Here is a 19,207-nt window from a genome sequence, read left to right as displayed (position 1 = left end):
TGTCCGCCAAACAGGGATTTAGGGAAAGAGAAGTGAGTGGTTGACATAGTGTCCCTGATCTAAAGCTCACTAGCAATGAATACAAAGAGAGTTCTTGTGAAGTAGGGGACTTGGGACAGGTCACCCTGGGCTTTACCTCGTCACACTCAGTAGAATTCTATACTTGCAGACAGAAAACCTGAACTCTACTCCTCTCAGTGACTCTGTCTTTAATACTCACTCACTCGAAGCTGTAGAGACAGGAAGACAATCAGAAAGATTATTTATTAGTTTATGATGAGAATATTGCCAACAAACATACCAACTGTTGATGCTCACTAGTGAAATAATCTTTCCCCATAGGTAGATGTATATGTGAAGCAAATCATTTGAATGAAATCAAAAGGCGATGTAAATAGGATGACTTTGGTGGCTAACCTAGTGGAACTAAGACACAGTAGCCTTTAGCTCCCCATCCTCCCCACGACCTGTATGTAACAGTACCTGGGAATAAAATACAATTTTCCTCACCTGAGAGAAAGTAGAGTGTTCCTATGAAAGCTTTCATAAGCTGAAATGGCATAAAGTTAACAGTGGAAACAGTGTCAGACTTTACTTTTCTGGGCTCCAAAATCACTGCAGATGGTAATTGCAGCCATGAAATTAAAAGATGCTTACTCCTTGGAAGGAAAGTTATGACCAACCTAGATAGCATATTCAAAAGCAGAGACATTACTCTGCCAACAAAGGTCCATCTAGTCAAGGCTGTGGTTTTTCCAGTAGTCATGTATGGATGTGAGAGTTGGACTATAAAGAAAGCTGAGTGCCGAAGAATTGATGCTTTTGAACTGTGGTGTTGGAGAAGACTCTTGAGAGTCCCTTCGACTGCAACGACATCCAACCAGTCCATTCTAAAGGAGGTCAGTCCTGGGTGTTCTCTGGAAGGAATGATGCTAAAGCTGAAACTCCAGTACTTTGGCCACCTCATGCGAAGAGTTGACTCATTGGAAAAGACTCTGATGCTGGGAGGGATTGGGGGCAGGAGGAGAAGGGGACAACAGAGGATGAGATGGCTGGATGGCATCACTGACTTGGATGTGAGTTTGAGTGAACTCCGGGAGTTCGTGATGGACAGGGAGGCCTGGCATGCTGCAATTCATGGGGTCGAAGAGTCGGACACGACTGAGCGACTGAACTGACTGAACAGACTAAGAAGTAATTACCTTCGGATATATATTGCTAATGAATGCTCAAAATAAATTGAGATAAAACATAGATGCTCGGATACAATTCAGAGCTGTGGCAACCTAACACTGAGATGCTGAGTGCAGCTCTCAGGGGGTGAGCTGGGTGGCGCCACTCTTGGCGCACAGGATGTGCGCTGCCTCTATAAAATAAAAGTGTTAGTTCCTTAGTCGTGTCTGACTCTTTGCGACCCCATGGACTATACCGTCTGCCAGGTTCCTCTCTCTGTGGAATTCTCCAGGGAAGAACACTGGAGTGAGTAGCCGCTCCCTTCTCCAGGGGATCTTTGGGACCCAGGGATCAAACCCGGAAATCCTGCATGGCAGGCAGAATCTTTACTGCCTAAGCCACCAGGGCAGCCCTGCCTCTAGGAAGGCTCACTGCAAAACCAAGTGTTAGTCGCTCAGGCCGGCTCTTTGGGACCCCATGGACTGCAGCCTGCCAGGTTCCTCTGAAAGCTGAATGCTATTTTCACCTTTTTTCCGTAAAAACAAAAACCTTCTTCAGATTTCTTTTGGTTAGTAAAACTAAGTACTCATGCAGGTGTTCTGTAAAAATCAAAGTGGTATAAAGCGGACTTTTGAAAATCAGGAGATACCTGTCACCGCGCCCTTGGCTGACGCGCCCTCTCCCTCACACCCCAGTGCCAGCATGTGTTGCCTGCGTTTGCATTTCTGGCTCCCCTCTTCTTGGCTTCAGATTTTGATGAGTTCCTCTTTTTGACAGTTACGTTCTTTCCTTGTATGTGTTTAATATATTCACTCTGGTTATCCCCAAGACTCAACCTGGTGAATAAATCTGGGGACTGGGAGGAAACAGATAGGAAATGGACAGCAGTGCACCCTGAGGCTCAGAGAAGGCGATGGCACCCCACTCCAATCCTCTTGCCTGGAATATCCCATGGGCGGAGGAGCCTGGTGGGCTGCACTCCATGGGGCAGCTAAGAGTCAGACACAACTGAACGACTTCCCTTTCACTTTTCACTTGCATGCATTGGAGAAGGAAATGGCAACCCACTCCAGTGTTCTTGCCTGGAGAATCCCAGGGATGGGGAAGCCTGGTGGGCTGTCGTCTATGGGGTCGCACAGAGTCGGACACGACTGAAGCGACTTAGCAGCAGCAGCAGCAGCAGCAGCACCCTGAGGCTAGCCAAGGTGGAGGGTTAGCATCAGCCCTAGAATCATGTTGCTTTGGTAGTAGCTCCAGCTAAAGGCTGGGCTTCCCTGGTAGCTCTGGTAAAGAATCTGCCTGCCAATGCAGGCAACAAGGGTTTGATAACTGGGTCAGGAAGATATCCTGGAGTAGGAAACGGCAACCCACTCCAGTATTCTGGAGGAACCTGGTGGGCTACAGTCCATGGGGTTGCAAAGGGCGGACACAACTCAGCCACTTTCACTTTCTTCACTTTACAGAGGCAGAGGGCATCCTGAGTGTCAAGAGCTGGACACGTCTTAGTGACTGAACAACAGCATATGTATATGTATATATATATGTGAAGAACAATTTTTAGCATTAACTTCTGAGAGAATAAGAATTTCTCTACTTAATTCTATCAACACAGCAGACTGAAGGAATTTTGGGGCACAATTAATTTGTAATTGAGGAGAATCTCAAGGGTCATCTCAGATCAAGGAGCTTGACACAGGTTTAAAATGAGTCTCTTCTACATATTTCCTGTTTTATTTATTTGAACTTTCCTCTCAGCCTTGACACTGACTTTATGAGTTTTCTTACAAATTTAACTACATTTTCATGCTCTACTCCATTACCAGACATTTTCCTTAACCAAACCACTCTAAGACTTAGTGGCTTAAAACAGCAATCATTTCATTATCTTATGTTTTTATGAATTCATTGGACCCTATTAAGAGTTTTTTGGTTTTGTTTTTGGCTGGGGTTGGAGTCATGTTTAAACTTGACTAGAACAGAACATTAAAGGTGACTCACTCATGACACATTTGATACCAAATATTGGCTGGTTTAGAGACATGGACAGCAGCCTGCCTGGGAAAGACTGAGGGCAGGAGAAGGGGGCCACACAGGATGAGATGTTACATAACATCACTGACTCATGGGTGATGAGTTTCAGAAGACTCCAGGAGATGGTGAAGGACAGGGAAGCCTGGTGTGCTGCAGTCCATGGGGTCACAAAGAGTCGGACTCGACAGAGACTGAGAAACAATAAATTGGCTGCTTGCTCTGCTGGGGGCAGCTGACTAGAGAGGGTACACATGTCCCATGCGGAGCTTGTCACAGCATGGTGACTTGTCCGAGAGGGAGGGTCCCAAGAAAGAGGAAGTGGGAGATGCCAATCTAAAGACTAAACCCAGAATTAACAGAGCATCATTTCTGCAGTGTTCTCCTGGCTATGCAGTTATAGCATCAGATGGTTGGAAAACAAATTCCCCTCTTGATACAGAGAGTGACAACAGAGTTTTGCTATTTTTAATCCCCAACTGGTTTTTGGAGCCACAGGAATTTTTCCCTACTCAGACCCTACACTGAACCACTTAGATTGTCATTAAATCTGGTATTCCAGTAGCACCTCTTTCACCAATTTGGCCCCTGTCACACTAAGCTCTTCTGCTCCAGTATTGTCTTCTTTATTACTGCCTTTTAAAAAACTGAAGTATAGCTGATGTTATACTTATATATTATTGTTATAATATGATAACAATATTATATGTTATATGTTACAGGTGTACAATATAGTGACTCAGAATTTTTAAAGTTATACCTCATTTATTGTCATCATAAAATAAGTATGGCTGTATTGTACAATATATCCTTATAGTAATAGCCTATTTTTAAATTATTTTTGCCTGTTTTAAATCTTAGAAGTTGTGAACATCCCAAGTCAGAGATTACATTCCTTTCACTTTACTTACCATTTTAATATTAAATAAACACAAGGCTTTCCCAGATGGCGCTAGCAGTAGAGAACCCACCTGCCAATGCAGGAGATATAAAAGATGCGGGTTTGGTCCTTGGATTAGGAAGATCCCCTGGAGAAGAGGATGGCAACCCACTCCAGTATTCCTGCCTGGAGAATCCCATGGATGGAGGAGCTAGCGGGCTTCAGTCCATAGGGTGACTTAGCACACATGCAGGCACGAACTCAGGCAGCCTGAAATGCCATCTGCCTTCTCCCTTTAGATTGTTGCATACAGTCTTCCCTCCTTGGCTTATAGGGTCCTATTCTTCAATACAAATGTCACCTCCTGTCCAAATTCTAGGTTACAGTCAATCACTTCGCCGATTGGACCCTGCACAATTTCACTCGTCATTTTCTCGTGTATTTTGGATATAACTCAAATGTCCTGTAGTCTCAGTCTGTGAGTACAAATGTAGTCACATTAGTGACAATATCTGACTTTTGTTAACTAGGTAGCCTTTCTTGCACTGGGAGGTGCAGAGTTGTCTTCCTTCCTACCCCAGAATGAGCCTTCACCTCCTGGTGCTGATGCTGTCCAACCATCAGTGTCTTGTGTTTCAACCTGAATCAAAAGCCGATCGCAAAATCCCAAGATCCGGCCTCCAATAGATCAGCACAGTGAAAGGGACACTCGGGTCTCCGGTTAGATTCGGAAGTGTAGGCTTTTTGTCAGGTGGGCGTCTCTGCCCACAGTCAGTGCTTTGAATTGCAGAGATGTCTACTTAAGTAGACTGGGGACTTAATTTTAACGCCGACAGCTGGATAAACACCAGAATAAACAGCAGAAGAGATGAATGTCTGACCTGGGGCCGAGATGAGCTGGCTGACACCACCAGAACACTGAACCCGGTTCCAAATTTCCTGGCAGCCACGGCATAAAGGGGACACCTGCGAGCCGACGCTGTTGTTTTCTCTGTCAGACACCAGGGCTGCCAGATGCTTTCTACAAAATCTTGGGTGCACTTGATGCATCTTTATCAGCAAGCTCAAATACCTGCGAACCTGGGCGCCCCGCCACACTCAGGAGAAGGCAGAGGAGCGTGCTGCCAGCAGCTACCTCTGATGGGGTCTGGTCTGGGGAGAGGGACGTGGGCCGGCGCTAGTCTTCTCCTCCTGGTGTCCGCTGGCACTCGACTCCGGGTGTCCAGGCAACACTTCGAGAGAGCAGGCCATCAGGCTTTTCCTTTCCTCTTGAAGCAGGGAAGGAGGAGATGATGGTCCTCAGGTGTTGTTTTGTTTTTTTTTTTCAGACAGCGGGCTATGCCTGCAAAGGGGCGACGCCCGCGGAGGTTTCAAAGACACCATCGCCTGCACTATCCTGCCATGCCCGGTATCCGCGTATGGTCCCTCCCTGCATGCCCGTCCGGTGGGCTTCGGGCTTCAGGGAGCAAGCTGCAAGGACCCGCAAAGCCCGATTCCCGGCCAGCGTGTGGGGCGGGCTTTTCGGGAGGGCGGGGTTTAGGCGCGCTGGAGCGGGAGGGGCGGGGCTTCGCGAGGTTGGCCTACGGGGCGGGACCTCCTGAAGCGGGTGGGCGGGGCTTCGGCCCCGGGAGGGGGCGGGGCGGTGGCGGCAGCGGCTTCGGAGAGAAGGGAGGGGTGGGGCGCGGAGGGGGCGGCCGGCCGCGGGGAGGGAGTGAGTCACCTGATCGCTGCCCGCGCGGCCGGTCGGGCTTGCTGGCCGCCGTCAGTCGGGCCGCGCCGCGCCTCGGCTGTGGTGAGTGGCTCGCCCGTCCTGAGCGCCCTTCGCCCGGAGGGTTCGGCGCGGCGGTGGCGGGCGGTCGGGGCCGTCGGCCGGTGAGGGGCGATCTTCGAGCGGGTCCGGAGGAGGCGGCGGAGGGGAGGACGCGGGGCGGCGGCTCTCTGGGTCTGGGCGGCGGGCGCGGGGGGCCTCTGAGCGGGGCCCGCGCGGGGCAGCTCGGGCTCGGTTTCCTGGAAGGGGCCGCGTCCGCCGGAAGGGGCGAGCGGCCCGGCGCGCCGCCGCCAGCGCCGCTGTTTACGGGCCGGCTCTGTACTTTACCCGGCGCCGCGGGGCCGGGGGGGGCCCTCCGCCGCTTCCCGGGCGCACCCCACCCCCGCCCCGATGCCGCGCGCGGTGCACCCGGCTGTGACACCTCAGCAGCGCCCGCCCCGGCTCCGTATTGTTCTCCGCCCACCCTCGGCGGCCGCGGCCCGCGAGCTGTCGGCCTCCCTTCTTCCCAGCCTGGTCGGGGGTAGCCGGGGAGTGTAGGTGGCGCGTGTGATCGCGGACTCAGAAAGGCCGAGTCGGTGGCTGGAGCACAACCACCACCTTGCGGGGCTGGCTGGGTTTAGCCAAGACTGGTTTAGGGGGTAGCCCCTGGGGGATCCCAAGACCCTCTCCCCACCCACCACCCACCCTCTTTGTTGGGAGTTTTGCCCAGCAGGCTGTAATCAAAGGCTCCCACAGTCGGGTGAGAGTGGGTGTTGCTCGTAGAGACGCCAGCTTTGTGCGTGTTTCAGGCGAGTGCCGTCGCTCGCGCGTCCTTGCGCGGCAGTTTTGTGTCATTGAGTAGAATCATGCAGAAAGGCTTTTGTGCAAAGTGAGCGTTGGGTTCGGGCTGATTCCGAGGTACAGCGTAGTAGTCATTGTGGAAGAAACTGCGTGTGGGAGAGCAGGGGGAAACAAGCTGCGAGATCAGGCTCGGCGGAACAAAGGCTGTTTTGTAGGGACACCTTGTCTTTTGGGGGAGAATTCTGTCAGTATCGGGTGTGGAGGGCTAGATCTTGGGTTGCTGTGTTTTGACAGTCCTTATAGCCCGGAGGGGTTTGCCTGTCCGGCGGCAGTTCCGAATAGTAAAGGGGTGGAAACAGCCGGGCGTGCGAGTGACGGAGCGCGATTGAGCGCTTCACATGGTCAAGCAGAGAAGTGGGAAGAGGCCGGCTGGCTTCTTCCTGGTCTTGGGTAGTGGTGCAAGGGCTGGCTGGACTGGAAAAGGCTTCCTACTTCAGCCTTTGGAGTAAAGAAAGATGTTAGTCGTTCAGTCGTGTCTAACTCTCTTGTACCCCGTGGTCTGTAGCCCGCCAGACTCCTCTGTCCGTGGAATTCTCCAGGCAAGAATACTGGAGTGGGTTGCCATTCCCTTCTCCAGGGGAATCTTCCCCACCCAGGGATCGAACCTTGGTCTCCCACTTTACAGGCAGATTCTTTACCATCTGAACCACTGGGGAAGCCTGGGGGCGGGGCGGGGCGGGGTGGGGGAGACACCTGGTGAGTCAGCTTGCAGTAGGACGGCCTTGGTTTAAGTGATAGCCTGGCATCGTGTGTGATTCTTCTTGTTTAACCTATAGCCGTGTCAAGTGCTTTACTATTGTTCAGTTTGTTGGTTGGCTCGCAAGGTAGATGACTCCTTAAAAAGAAAGTTGGGCTGCTGAGTCATTCGCCCCAGCCTGAGAGGTAATTAGGAACAGCTGGTGCCGGTACGCTCATCACATGCCTCCACTATAAAAGGCCAAGGAGCACTCCAGAAGGGTTGCCTCAGAGGCCCGAAGCTGGGGTTGTGTGTGTGTGGATGCAGGTAATCAGTGGGTGAGGTGCCAGCACTCTTAGGAAGAGGCCAAGTAATGCTGAGGTGGTGTTTAAACACAGAGCTGCCTCGTGACCTACTGCCTGAGAAGTTTGTGCCAGTGAGAGCTAAAACAGAGGAAGAAATGTGCAGCTAGGAGTCACCTCCCAACAGTACTGTAACAGAAATATTCATTTCTCTTACTGCACTCAGGGTTTTTTGTTTGTTTGTTTCCCTGTGGTTTTGCTGTTGTGTGGTGTATACATCTCAGAAAATGCGCTTAATCTGTTCTTCATGAAGATTTGGGTAGGAGAATGCCAAAGGAGCCTGCCTCCTGGTTTTTCGTGGACCCTGGCTTTTCAGGCATTCAGTAGTAGTTTCTGGTGGAGGAGAGGAGGACGTGGGTGGAATTAACAGGTCTCTTTGGGTCAAGTCTAGAAAGCGCTGACTGATGGAAGGCAAACCATATGGCTGTCTGTCTTATTGTCTTAAGAGTGATGACGCTGGTGTCTTTCCAAGTTGGATCATTACTTATTGCTTTAAAAAAGAGCCCAGGACCCAAGCATACAGTCCCTATTGTCTACAAAGTTTAGGGATGGGAAATGTGAACTGGGAGCAGCTGGCCCTTATCTGTGGTCACAAGAATGAATCTTTTTTCTTTTTGATAGGCTTTTATTTAAGATATTTTGTAGTAGAAAATGGTGCTTTATGTTTGCAACTAGAAGAGATTAGAAATCATGAATTTTTTAGGGATTTGGGCTTCTAAGGTGGGTGCCAGATGATTCATTTGGAAGAAAATAATAAGCCCTTGGATTTTTTTAAACATCACTTCTATAAAATAAGAAAGACATTAATTTTCAAGGTACAGACTAACAGTAGTACATGCATGTTTTATAACGTAGATTTTTTTGCATGCCCCCCTCACCCCGTTGGGAACATAAAGAGTTTGTTAACCACTGTTAATAGTACTCTTTCAACAACTAGGGTGTTGTTTTTTTTTTAAACTTGTGATTTCCTCTTGAAAGCTATCATTCTTTCAGATGTTCTTAATTTTTATTTCACATGTAGTTTTTTTTTCTAATCCTGTATATTAAAGATTTAGAAGCTTGAGGGTACATTTCATCATTACATTGTTGATGTTGAGAATGGAAAGAACAAAAAGTGCAGAGTTGCCCATTACCTATGATACCATGTATTTTGAATTTGGAGACAAGTCAGGAGGTTGGTTTGTTTCATGGATAGGATCTGAAGTGTAGTAATAAGTGAAAGAGTATAATGGGACCACCGGAAAATAATCTGCACACTGGAGTATAATTTGTATGTAACATATTCTTTGAAAAATTACTTTGTGCTGTTACTTCTCGAAGTCTGCATTTTTAGGGGGCCAAGTTTACAAGGGGCCCCTTTAACAAGGGTTAAGGAGACTACATATTGAGCAGATCACTTGGAAAGTGGCATTTCTCCCCTTAGGAGAATGTGATTTACTCAGAAAGTCAGCCTTCTAGGCATGCTGGGGGATGGTGAGTATTTACCATTCAGTTAAAATCTTGTAGGCCATATGCCTTTTGCACTCCTGTACTGTGAGAAGTGATGTTGAAAACCCCTTTAAATGGCCAGTTGTCAGATTCTCATCACAGTGCTGATCCTCTCCAAGACTTAGGTTTAAGGAATCATCTCTTCCTTCCAGCTTTCTGACCAGTGTTTCTGTTAATGGTGGAATCGTCCTATCCCTAAACTCAACTTCCTGAGGCTTCCATGTAGGAGACATAAGAGACGCAGGTTTGATCCCTGGGTTGGGAAGATTTCCTGGAGAAGGGAATGGCAACCCGCTCCAGTATTCTTGCCTAGAGAATCTGCATGGACAGAAGAGCTGTACAGTCCGTGGGTCACAAAGAGTTGGACATGACTTAGTACATGCATGCACACACTGCTAAATGGTGTATTTTATACGGTGGAATGGATGACCTATGAAACTATTAAAAAAAAAATATGCCAAATAAGGTAATCTGCCCAAGCCCAAGGTATGGGTAATTTGAGCACTAATTGCCAGAATCTAGGCCCCTTGGAGAAAGCAAATGTTTCATGACTGCAGATAAAATAGAGCTGTACGCCCACCATGAAACCTGGGCTTCTGGCTGCCGTAGTATTGACAGAACTGAAGTGGTGGGTCTGATCACTGTACAGTTGACAGAGAAGCAGTAAGCAGAGTTACTGAAAGTGAGTCACCTAAAGCCAGACTGCTGAAGGTCAAGTTCTTGCTCCGTTACTTACCTGCCATGAAGCCTCAGACAGGTTACTTCACTTAGTCGTGTCTCCTTTTCTCATCTGTAAAATGGGATGATGATAATATAATCTGCGTCATAGAGGTGGTTGCAGATTAAGTACATTAATATGTGTTAAGTGGTTAGAACAGCGCTGGCTCCACGGTAAACATCAGTATGGTTGGTTGTTACTGTCTGTTCTTTAGTTCATTGAAGTACTTGGTTGCAGTCCCATCTTGCTGCCTCCTTGAGCTGCTTTCACCCATTGATCAGAGGAGAGACTGGAGAGAAGCGCGTGGGTGTGCCGCACATGGCTGCTGCTGGGGAAACAAGTGAACATCCTGACAAATCGCTGGCAGCATCTCAAACAGAGACCACTTCTGAGGCAAAGAACACAGGACCTGGCTTCTTATTAAAGGGATCAGCTGATTAAACAGTCTCAGCCAAATGCTGTAGAGGCAGTTATAACAGTTAATTGGAATTGGCTTTTTAATAAGTGAAAACACCTGCCATCCTGCATCTAACTTATTTATTCCTCCCTTTATGGTTGAGGACGCTGTGGTCCAGCAGGTTAGTAACCTATCTGGTCTCTTCCTGCTTATTAACATCAAGACAGAACTGATTTATTAATATCGATTCTCATTTACGGCTTGTATGTCGTGAATATTTGCAATGTAAATTTACCTGCCAATTACATCTAGGTGGTGTACTTTTTAAAAAATGACGTCCCTGCATTAATATAGAAAGGTATCGATGATGAACAGGGGATATATTTAGCACATAGCTTCTTGCATCTATTAGTAGTTCAGAAAGGTCATGTCAAAGGTTTTGACCATCCTTTTGACTAGAATGTGTCAGTTTCTTACTGATAATGATATATGTCTTCTATTTTATCTCCATGGAACATTGAATGTGGTTTGGCTGTGTGTGTTCAGTAAACTGTCAGATGCTGCATTGGTGGTATAATGTGGATTCATTTTAGTTCTGTGCTTTGGAAATTGGGAATTTTTGAAAGAGTGAGAGAAAGCAGTGTTTGCTGCACTCTTAAGTTACTCGAAATGTGTACCAAATTAAAACTCCCGATCATTGAGAATTCTGCTTTCCGTTTCCATCATGGGCGTGAGGATTGAGGAAGCAGCTGGATTTAAATCATTCTTTTAGTTCATCTCCTAAGATAGAAAAAAAATTTATCTTGTGACTTTTTTGTCCTTGTAATTGACTTAGGATTAGATTGGGCAAAATATAATTTGGGTTGTCTGGCTACTATTCTCCTTTGATATGATCACCCCTCTAGAACCGATCCTTTGTCTTATTGAGGATCAGGGCCAGTTTAGAGAATATTAATAGCATCATAAAAATTGTCCCCAAGCAAATGTAAGGAACAAAGACAGAGCGGCTGCCAGGATCTTGGTTGTTAACGACTGTCCTAGAAGCACAGTGGGCATGCCGTGGAATCAGCGGGCTGCTGGCTCCTTTCTCAGTACTCTCACCGTTTAGAGAATGTTACCTCCATGCAGCTGAAGCTCTGTGCAAGTCGGCCTTTTGAAAAATAAACGTAAGTCATCTTCTTAATAGCGTAGGAAACTTAGTAATCAAAGGATATTTTTGTAAGGAAATAACAGTCCCCCAGGTACTATCTGGTAAAGTCATTTTTACTTTGTCATTTCTTAGATTGGATCTTAGTCATCGTGGTCAGCTGCACTCCATTTCCCCATCCCCCGTTAAAGTAAAATTATATTAAAAAGCGCTTTATATCCTGGGGTCATTTTTTCCATTTGTTTGTAGCCTGGACATTGGTAATATCCCACCTCTAAGGATATAGACTAACCATGGTATGCGTATAGGGAATGCCTTGCCTTCTCCTTCTGCCTCCCTCTTCCCCTACACACACACTGATCTCTCTCTCTACTGACTGGTCAGCCTCTAGGATTCCCAAGGGAGATGTTTTTGCCTAAGGAGGTGACCTCCTAGGACCCTGTTGGAATGGTACGACCCGTCCACTTCACTTCCTACTTGCTGCTATCTTCATATCCTTAATACCTTATTCTTCTCAAAAGTGTGCCAACGTCTTTTGGAAGTCAGTTAAATCAGTGAGGAGACGTACTTGTCCTTCAGAGAGTTTGCTGTAAAATGGGCAGCTACAAAAGACTTATTAGTCTTTCAATGAATTGATTAGGTTTCAATGATTAGGTTGTCTTTTTGGAGTAAGTGGGGTTTGGTAAGATCAGTAATTTCATTAGATCAGTAATCACTGATTTCATTAGTATTTTGCACTGAACTGTTTTATAAACTGTGGTTGTCAGATCTTGGCCCAAGACACTTTTCATTTTCAAAGAATCTTGTTGTTCGGTCTCAGTTGTGTCCAGCTCTTTGTGACCCCATGGACTGCAGCACATCAGGCTTCCCTGTCCTTCACTATCTCCTGGAGCTTGCTTAAACCCATGTCCATTGAGTTGGTGATGCCATTCAACCATCTCATCCTCTGTCGTCCCCTTCTCCTTTTGCCTTCAGTCTTGCCCAGCATCAGAGTCTTTTCCAATGAGTTGGCTTTTCACATAAGGTGGCCAAAGTATTGGAGCTTCAGCACCAGCCCCTCCAATGAATATTCAGGATTGATTTCCTTTAGGACTGAGTGATTTGATCTCCTTGCAGTCCAAGGGTCTGTCAAGAGTCTTCTCCAGTACCACAGTTCAAAAGCATCAATTGTTCGGTGCTCAGCCTTCTTTATGGTCCAGCTCTCACATCCATACATGACTACTGGAAAAATATCTAGTGTCTCTTTACGTACTGTTTTTCTGAGGAGTGTTCCCAGCATGGCCCAGGACTCTCCTCCAGATAGGATTTATTACTAAAATTAGAAAGGGAAGTAAAAAAGCCATTGCCCTTTTAATCAGTTCTTTCACATTCGGAAGTGACTTTTGAAGTAGAAAAGCATTTTTGCTTAACTGAGTATAGAGTTCTTTGCTTACATCCCTTCATTCCTAGTTGTCATACCAAAGGAAGTGCTAGGTAGGGCTGAATCTGGAACTGCCACCAACTTTGCCTGCTTCGTTGTCTCTTGGACTGTTGCAAGTACAGTTTAAGCTCTAAATGTATTTCTTTGGTGTGTGTGTGTGTGTGTGTGTGTGCGCGTGCGCACGTGCATGCTTGGCCTTTGAGGTGTGCTGGTTGTCACTGGTCAGATTCGTTGCCAGCTCCAGGCCCCGGGAGGGCTGGGATGCCCCTTCCTCCCTGGCACAGGTTGGCAGCAGTGCTGGCCGGTGGCAGAGTCGCCCAGATCCTGGCACACCTCCTCGCCATTGGTTCTGAGCTACCGGTGTGGAAACGCCCTCCCCTCTGCTACTGAGTTAACTCTGACCAGCCCTCTGATTCCTGGAGAGTAAAGAAGAATTGTCTTCAGCTTTCAAGGCACTATGCTCTCTTGCCTTCCTGAGCACTTGTCCTTCTTCCCAGCTTAACACACACAAAGGCATATTCTGGTGTGTGTAGATCGTAGGGTTGCTACACTCATTTCAACATTCAGGATATGCCTGTTTGTTAGGCATTGGATTTCCATTTCATTAATGAAACAAATATTTGTGCTTTATATGCCAGGAACTTTTCTGGATATTGGCAGTGTTTTCAGAGATTATAATCTGCAGGGCAAACCATTACTGTAGCGTGTGTTCATTGCCAAAATAGCAACGTGTCAAATGTGCCTTGAAAACGTAGGATAGAAGAAGCTTAACTTTTGGGAAATTAAAAAAGCCTGGGAATATCAATGATGAGTGCATAGTTTAGTGGAGGAAACAGCTTGTTTTGACAGCTTTTTTGAGAAGAGTAGAGAAGAGAGAATGGTTTTAGTAGGGGGAGGTTGGGTCGGAAAGATGTGTCTGTGTGTATATGTTTTTAAAAGTCAGGTCAGTGAGAAAAAGTTGAAAATGCAGGATATGTGTTTATTTTGCCCACGGCTAGTTCCTCTTATGGTTGCAAGATGACTGCCACAAGTTCAAGTGTACAAGTAAGTATGACTAAGTTTCTTGGAAGAAGACTTTTTTTTCCTGTGATGTCTCTCTCAGTGATAAAAGCCTTTCCCGAAGACTTCATAGTAGATGCTACCCCAGCTTCTCCTCTGTTGAGTCAGCATTGCATAAGTTTACGTCTAAACCAGTCAGTGTCAAGGAAAGGAGGACCACAGTGACTGGCTGGAATGGATTGTGATTCATCTTAGGCTGGGACTAGGGTTTGCTACCCCCAGAAACTCATGGCCTCAGGTGGAGTAGACTTGTAGGCACAATCAGGATTTGGTTAGAAAATGAGGGGGACAAATGATAGCTGGATGGCCCAAGAGGGTCATGCTTGCCTGCTGCTTATACCAACCCTACAGGCAGACGGGTACTTTTTTTTTTTAATTGGAGTATATTTGCTTTACAATTTTAGTATATTTCTGCTGGACAGCAAAGTGATTCAGCTGTATGTACACATATATCCTTAACCACTTAAGCCTCCCCCCTCCCCCAAGCCCCACCAGTCCACTCCTCTAGGTCATCGAAGAGCACTGAGCTGAGCTCCCTGTGTTACACAGCAGCCTCCCACTAGCTGTCTATTTTACACATGGTAGCATATAGATGTCATTGCTACCCTGTAGACACATACTTCTGAGCAGAGAGAGAATATGTGGTTGTCTTTGGATTTGAGGTTTTAGGTGACTTTTTCCCCCCCTCTTATTTTCTACTGTGATCAAGTATTATTTTTACAGTCAGATCACATAAATGTTTTATTTTAACGTGATTTAAAAGTTGTGAAAATTTGCCCATTCTACCCCAAAACTTAGGTGTAGAAGGAATATATTTCTTTCGTTCCTCTGAACAGTTGTGCAGTTCTCTGTGATCCTCCTGCTTGCAGGGAAAGGAGAAGACATAACTGTGTCTTGTAGCTTCTGATCGTATCTAACCCAAGAGGAACCACTCTCTCTCGGCCTCTGTAGGGCACGCCCACCTGTGATGTCTGTGGCTCTCTTGATGGTGAGGCTAGTCTGGCTTGGGGTAGTTGGTTCATTGCCTGGATCGGCCAGGACCCTTTGGAACCCACGTCCGTGAATCTGGGATACAAACAGATGCGTCAGTCCCTCTTTACACACACATTCTTCTCGGAGGGAAAGCTGTCCTGTGGTTAGCTTATTTGCCATACCTGTCAGACGTCAAAAATAATTCCACTGCAGTTTTGCAGTGTTTCTGTTACACTGTAAGTTCGCAGCACTCTGAAATGTGTTCAGAGGACTTTGTTTCATTCTTGTTCCTTCTTCTCAGTCCCAGTTTTTGGTGCTTTGTTTGGGCTTCCCTGGCGGCTCAGATGGTAAAGAATCCGTCTGCAATGTGGGAGACCTGGGTTTGATCCTTGGGTTGGGAAGATCCCCTGGAGGAGGTCATGGCAACCCAGTCTAGTACTCTTGCCTGGAGAATCCCCATGGGCAGAAGAGCCTGATGGGCTACAGTCCTTGGAGTCGCAAAGAGTCAGACACGACTGAGGGACTAAGCACAGCTCACAGCACAACCCTTCCCATAGGAAGGGCAAACAAATAGCATAAGTAAAGAAACACTTAGTGTTGTAAATTCATCAAATACAGAGTAACTGCTAATAGGTTTTTTTTCCCCCTAGTCGAGAATAATGAATAGCTGTGATAGATGGTTAGGGGAGGCTTCTGAAATGGTATTACTTTTTTGGGTAGAATTTAGAAAGACAGTACTGCCAAAACACTTTCCATCTCAGATGAAAAACAATAGTATTTGCCTAGTCAGTTGTTCCTCAAATAATATTTGAACCTAGGAATATTTCAGCTTTTTTAAAAATAGGCCTCAAATTAATATTACTTAGCTGACTAAATCTTGGTATTAAATGTTGGAAAGTAGCTCTTTGAAGGCTAGGTGGAAAGTCTACAGCTCGATATTTTCCATTTTAGAGATGGTAATTTTGACTTCCAAGTTAACATCAATAATGAGAAACAGATTTTAAAATTGTAGTTGTAGCTATGTTTATTGAGATACCTAGCACTGTACTGCCTACCAGGGATTAGTGGATTAGGCTATCTTTAAATAAAGCATTTCGGTTCAGTGCCTCTACTAAAATTAGAAAGTTTCGTGTCTGTGATTCATGTTATAGTTGCTTTACTGCAGCTGCAGTGGTGGTGGTTGGTGATGTCAGCTGCTAAGTTGTGTCGGACTCTCGTGACCTGTGGACTGTAGCCCGCCAGGCTCCTCTGTCCGTGGAATTGTCCAAGCAAGAGTGGGTAGCCATTCCCTTCTCCAAAGGCTCTTCCCTACCCAGTGATTGAACCTGGGTCTCCAGCTTTGCAGGCAGATTCTTCATCAACTGAGCCACCAGGGAAGACCTCCTATAACTGCTGCCGTATACAATTAACATTGTTACTTAATGTTTTTTCCTGTTAATCCATTTTTTTTTTTTTTTTTGGCTCAGATTTATTAGGCGTCGGGATGAGAAGGTATTTCTGGGATGGTTGGGAGTTTCAAGGGCCCCTTTCCCGTGGTTTGCTTGTGCTTTCAGTTGCTTTGCATACTATATTTGTCAAGTCTTAGATCTACAGGAGGTCATCCTGACCGAGGTCTAGTTTTGAGGCTCTCACTTCCTCTAGGCGATCAGAAATCATGTAAATCATGGCTGTAATTTTTACAGCTTGAAAACAAATGCCGTGAATATTTCATTATGAATGTAGGACAGGAACACTTATTATTCTGTATTGAAAGTAACTTTTGGTGAAATATCTCCAGCACTGTGTCCTTCTTTTAAATTTCTACGGATATTTCATTGGGTATAACTTGACTTTAGTTTAAGTTCGGCCTAGTTTAGTGTCAGATTCTTTTTAATGATCTATGAGAGTTTTAATCTATGTAATTCAAGAAATGTTGATCAGAAATTAACAAACCGAATATTACGTAATAAGGGGAAATGTCTACTCCCTAAATGTCCTTTTAATCTTTGTCTAATGTTCTCATCACACTCAGAGTTCACTTGAGGCATTGCCCTCTATTCTTTGTTTTCTTCCTTCTCACTTTTACCCCTGTCCTCAACACAGCATCACTACTTAGATCATGTAATATGAGTTGAAATGTAATATTTCAGTTAAATTGAAGAAGACCTTTTTAACCTTAAGATACTACCCTCTCGGGACTTCAGTTTCCTCATCTGTAACGGAAGTGTGTAGTATTGGATGAATTTCATCTTTTAGTTGGGAATTCTTTGGGTCTATGAGATTATCCATTCTCTTGAGCAGACTTGTGTAATCTCAATACTTTTTTATCTTGTTGTGATCATTACTAGGCTTACTCATACTTTCATTTTTAGAGGTTCCAGAATCTGTATTTTGTAGCTTAACTTTTGGGGTTTGTAGAACCTTGGAAAATGTAGTTTTCTTTAGGTCACTTGCATAAAGTTGGGAATAATAACGATAAGTCTTACTCCAGGCACTGTGCTGTTAAATGCAGCCAACCATTCAGTCCTTGACGTAAGTGTTGGTGGTGTTTTCCTTATGGGGAACCTGTAGGGTGAGGTTAAGGATCTTAGAGATAACACTGTTGCAAATATCTGCATTACCTTAATTCTCTCCCACTACTTGTTCTTTCCAATATCATGCTGCTGGTGGTGCTAAAATTGATTTTCTTTTGCATTTCATAATTCTTTGTATTTTGTGTGTAACTTTATCTTTTTCAAAGGCCTTTGGGACACACGTAGGGCAGGGACTCCCCGCTTCAGTCACAAGGATGCACATTTGCCTGTGTTCACAGAGCTAGACTGGACTTGATGAATCTTTTCTTCTTATTTTCCTGTAACAAGGTCATCTTTTCCCACATCAAAGCATCTTTTAAAATTTCTATGAAATTTAATTATTTTGTAATTACTATGAAGATATCAGTGGAGCCTGATTTAAAACAGTGTTTTAGAGTTACCCATGAGTTTTCTGGGCAATGATAAGTCAGTATCTACTGGTGACTGGAGAAAATATCCATTATAAAGGAGAAAAAGTAACTGACGTTCCTTGGGAGCCCTAAAGACAACTGCAATGGAACTGCCTTTTTTTCTGAAGGCACATTTTTTTGTTTATAGTTTGTTGTTTGTTTGAACATTTTTCTGATTCTAGAGTAATATGTGTTTATAGTTAAGAATTTGAAGGCAGAAACAGGGAAAAATTACCTAAACATAACCATGGTCAGTATTTTGATATATATATCCTAGCTGGAGGTTGAGGAACCAAGGTTTGTGGACCTGTTCAATGTGAGATGTCTGCCAGACACATACAGGTAGTGATTTGAGTGTGCAGTTGGATACATGAGTACAGAGTTTGAGCATAGGCGAGGTTAGAGCAAATGTGAATATGAGAGTACACAGCAAGTCCATCAGTGATCGTGTCTGCGCTGTGGGTCGGGATGAATTCTCGTAGGGGGTGTTACAAAGAGGAGGAGCGATGGGAGGATCAAGTCCTGGTTCCCCAGCACTTAGAGCTCTGGAGGAGAAGGGGGACTCCACCAGGTTGACAAGGGGCTGCTTGTGAGGCGATAAATCAGAAGGCCGTGGTATCCAGGAAGCCAGATGAAGAAAGGATTTCAGGGAGGGAATGATCAACCGGGTCAGTGTTGCTAAGATGCTGTCTGAGAAGATTCAGAATTTCCTATTTGGCCATCTGAAGGCCGCTGATCCTCACAGAGTAATTCCCAGGGAGTGGAGGGGAGAAGGCTTGATTTTAGTGGGCTCAAATGAAGAGAGAGAGGGAAGAGTTGGGAGAGAGGGAAGTGGAGACAGTGTGAATATAAATAGTTTTTTTTTTTTTTTGAGGAGCTTTACCATAAAGGCCTGCTCCCCAGGTGGTGCAGTGGTAAAGACTCCACCTGCTAATGCAGGAGATGCAAGAGCCGCAGGTTTGATCCCTGGGTGGGGAAGATCCCCTGGAGAAGGAAATGACAACCCTCTCCCACATGCTTGCCAGAGAAATCCCACAGACAGAGCAGCCTGGGGTGCTCTAGTCCGTGGAGTCGCAGAGAGTCGGACACGACTGACCACAGCACAGCAGCACTATGAAGGAGAGCAGTAAATTGTACTGTGGTTCGAAGGGTGTGCGGAGGGTCAAGAAATTGTAAGAGCCATTGCAGTATTTTTGTATAACAATGGAAATGTTGTGTATTCCTCTTTTTGTTATAATTTTCCTTGGTGAGACTGCAGAAGCTTGTCAGTTTTATTGGTCTCCTTAAAGAATCAGCTTGTCTTTTAAATCATCAATA

The 19,207-nt window shown here is 45.6% G+C and overlaps 1 protein-coding gene across 4 annotated transcripts in view; it reads left to right on the top strand.

The window, feature by feature from the left end:
- The first annotated feature begins 5,799 nt into the window (after positions 1-5,799).
- Positions 5,800-19,207, top strand: part of BACH1 (BTB domain and CNC homolog 1) — a 46,329-nt gene continuing 32,921 nt past the window's right edge. For 3 of the 4 annotated variants that reach the window (XM_042229809.2, XM_060403830.1, XM_027978489.3), the window contains exon 1: positions 5,800-5,873. The gene's annotated coding sequence lies outside the window, so the exon portion shown is untranslated. Of the gene's footprint in view, positions 5,954-19,207 lie in introns of all 4 variants that reach the window. The other variant, XM_027978499.3, reaches the window with a different exon arrangement.

The sequence above is a fragment of the Ovis aries genome, chromosome 1 (assembly GCF_016772045.2).
Source record: "Ovis aries strain OAR_USU_Benz2616 breed Rambouillet chromosome 1, ARS-UI_Ramb_v3.0, whole genome shotgun sequence".
NCBI classification, from domain to species: Eukaryota; Metazoa; Chordata; class Mammalia; order Artiodactyla; family Bovidae; genus Ovis; species Ovis aries.
The sequence above is the reverse complement of the archived record's forward strand: the minus strand, read 5'-3'. Positions and strand labels throughout refer to the sequence as shown.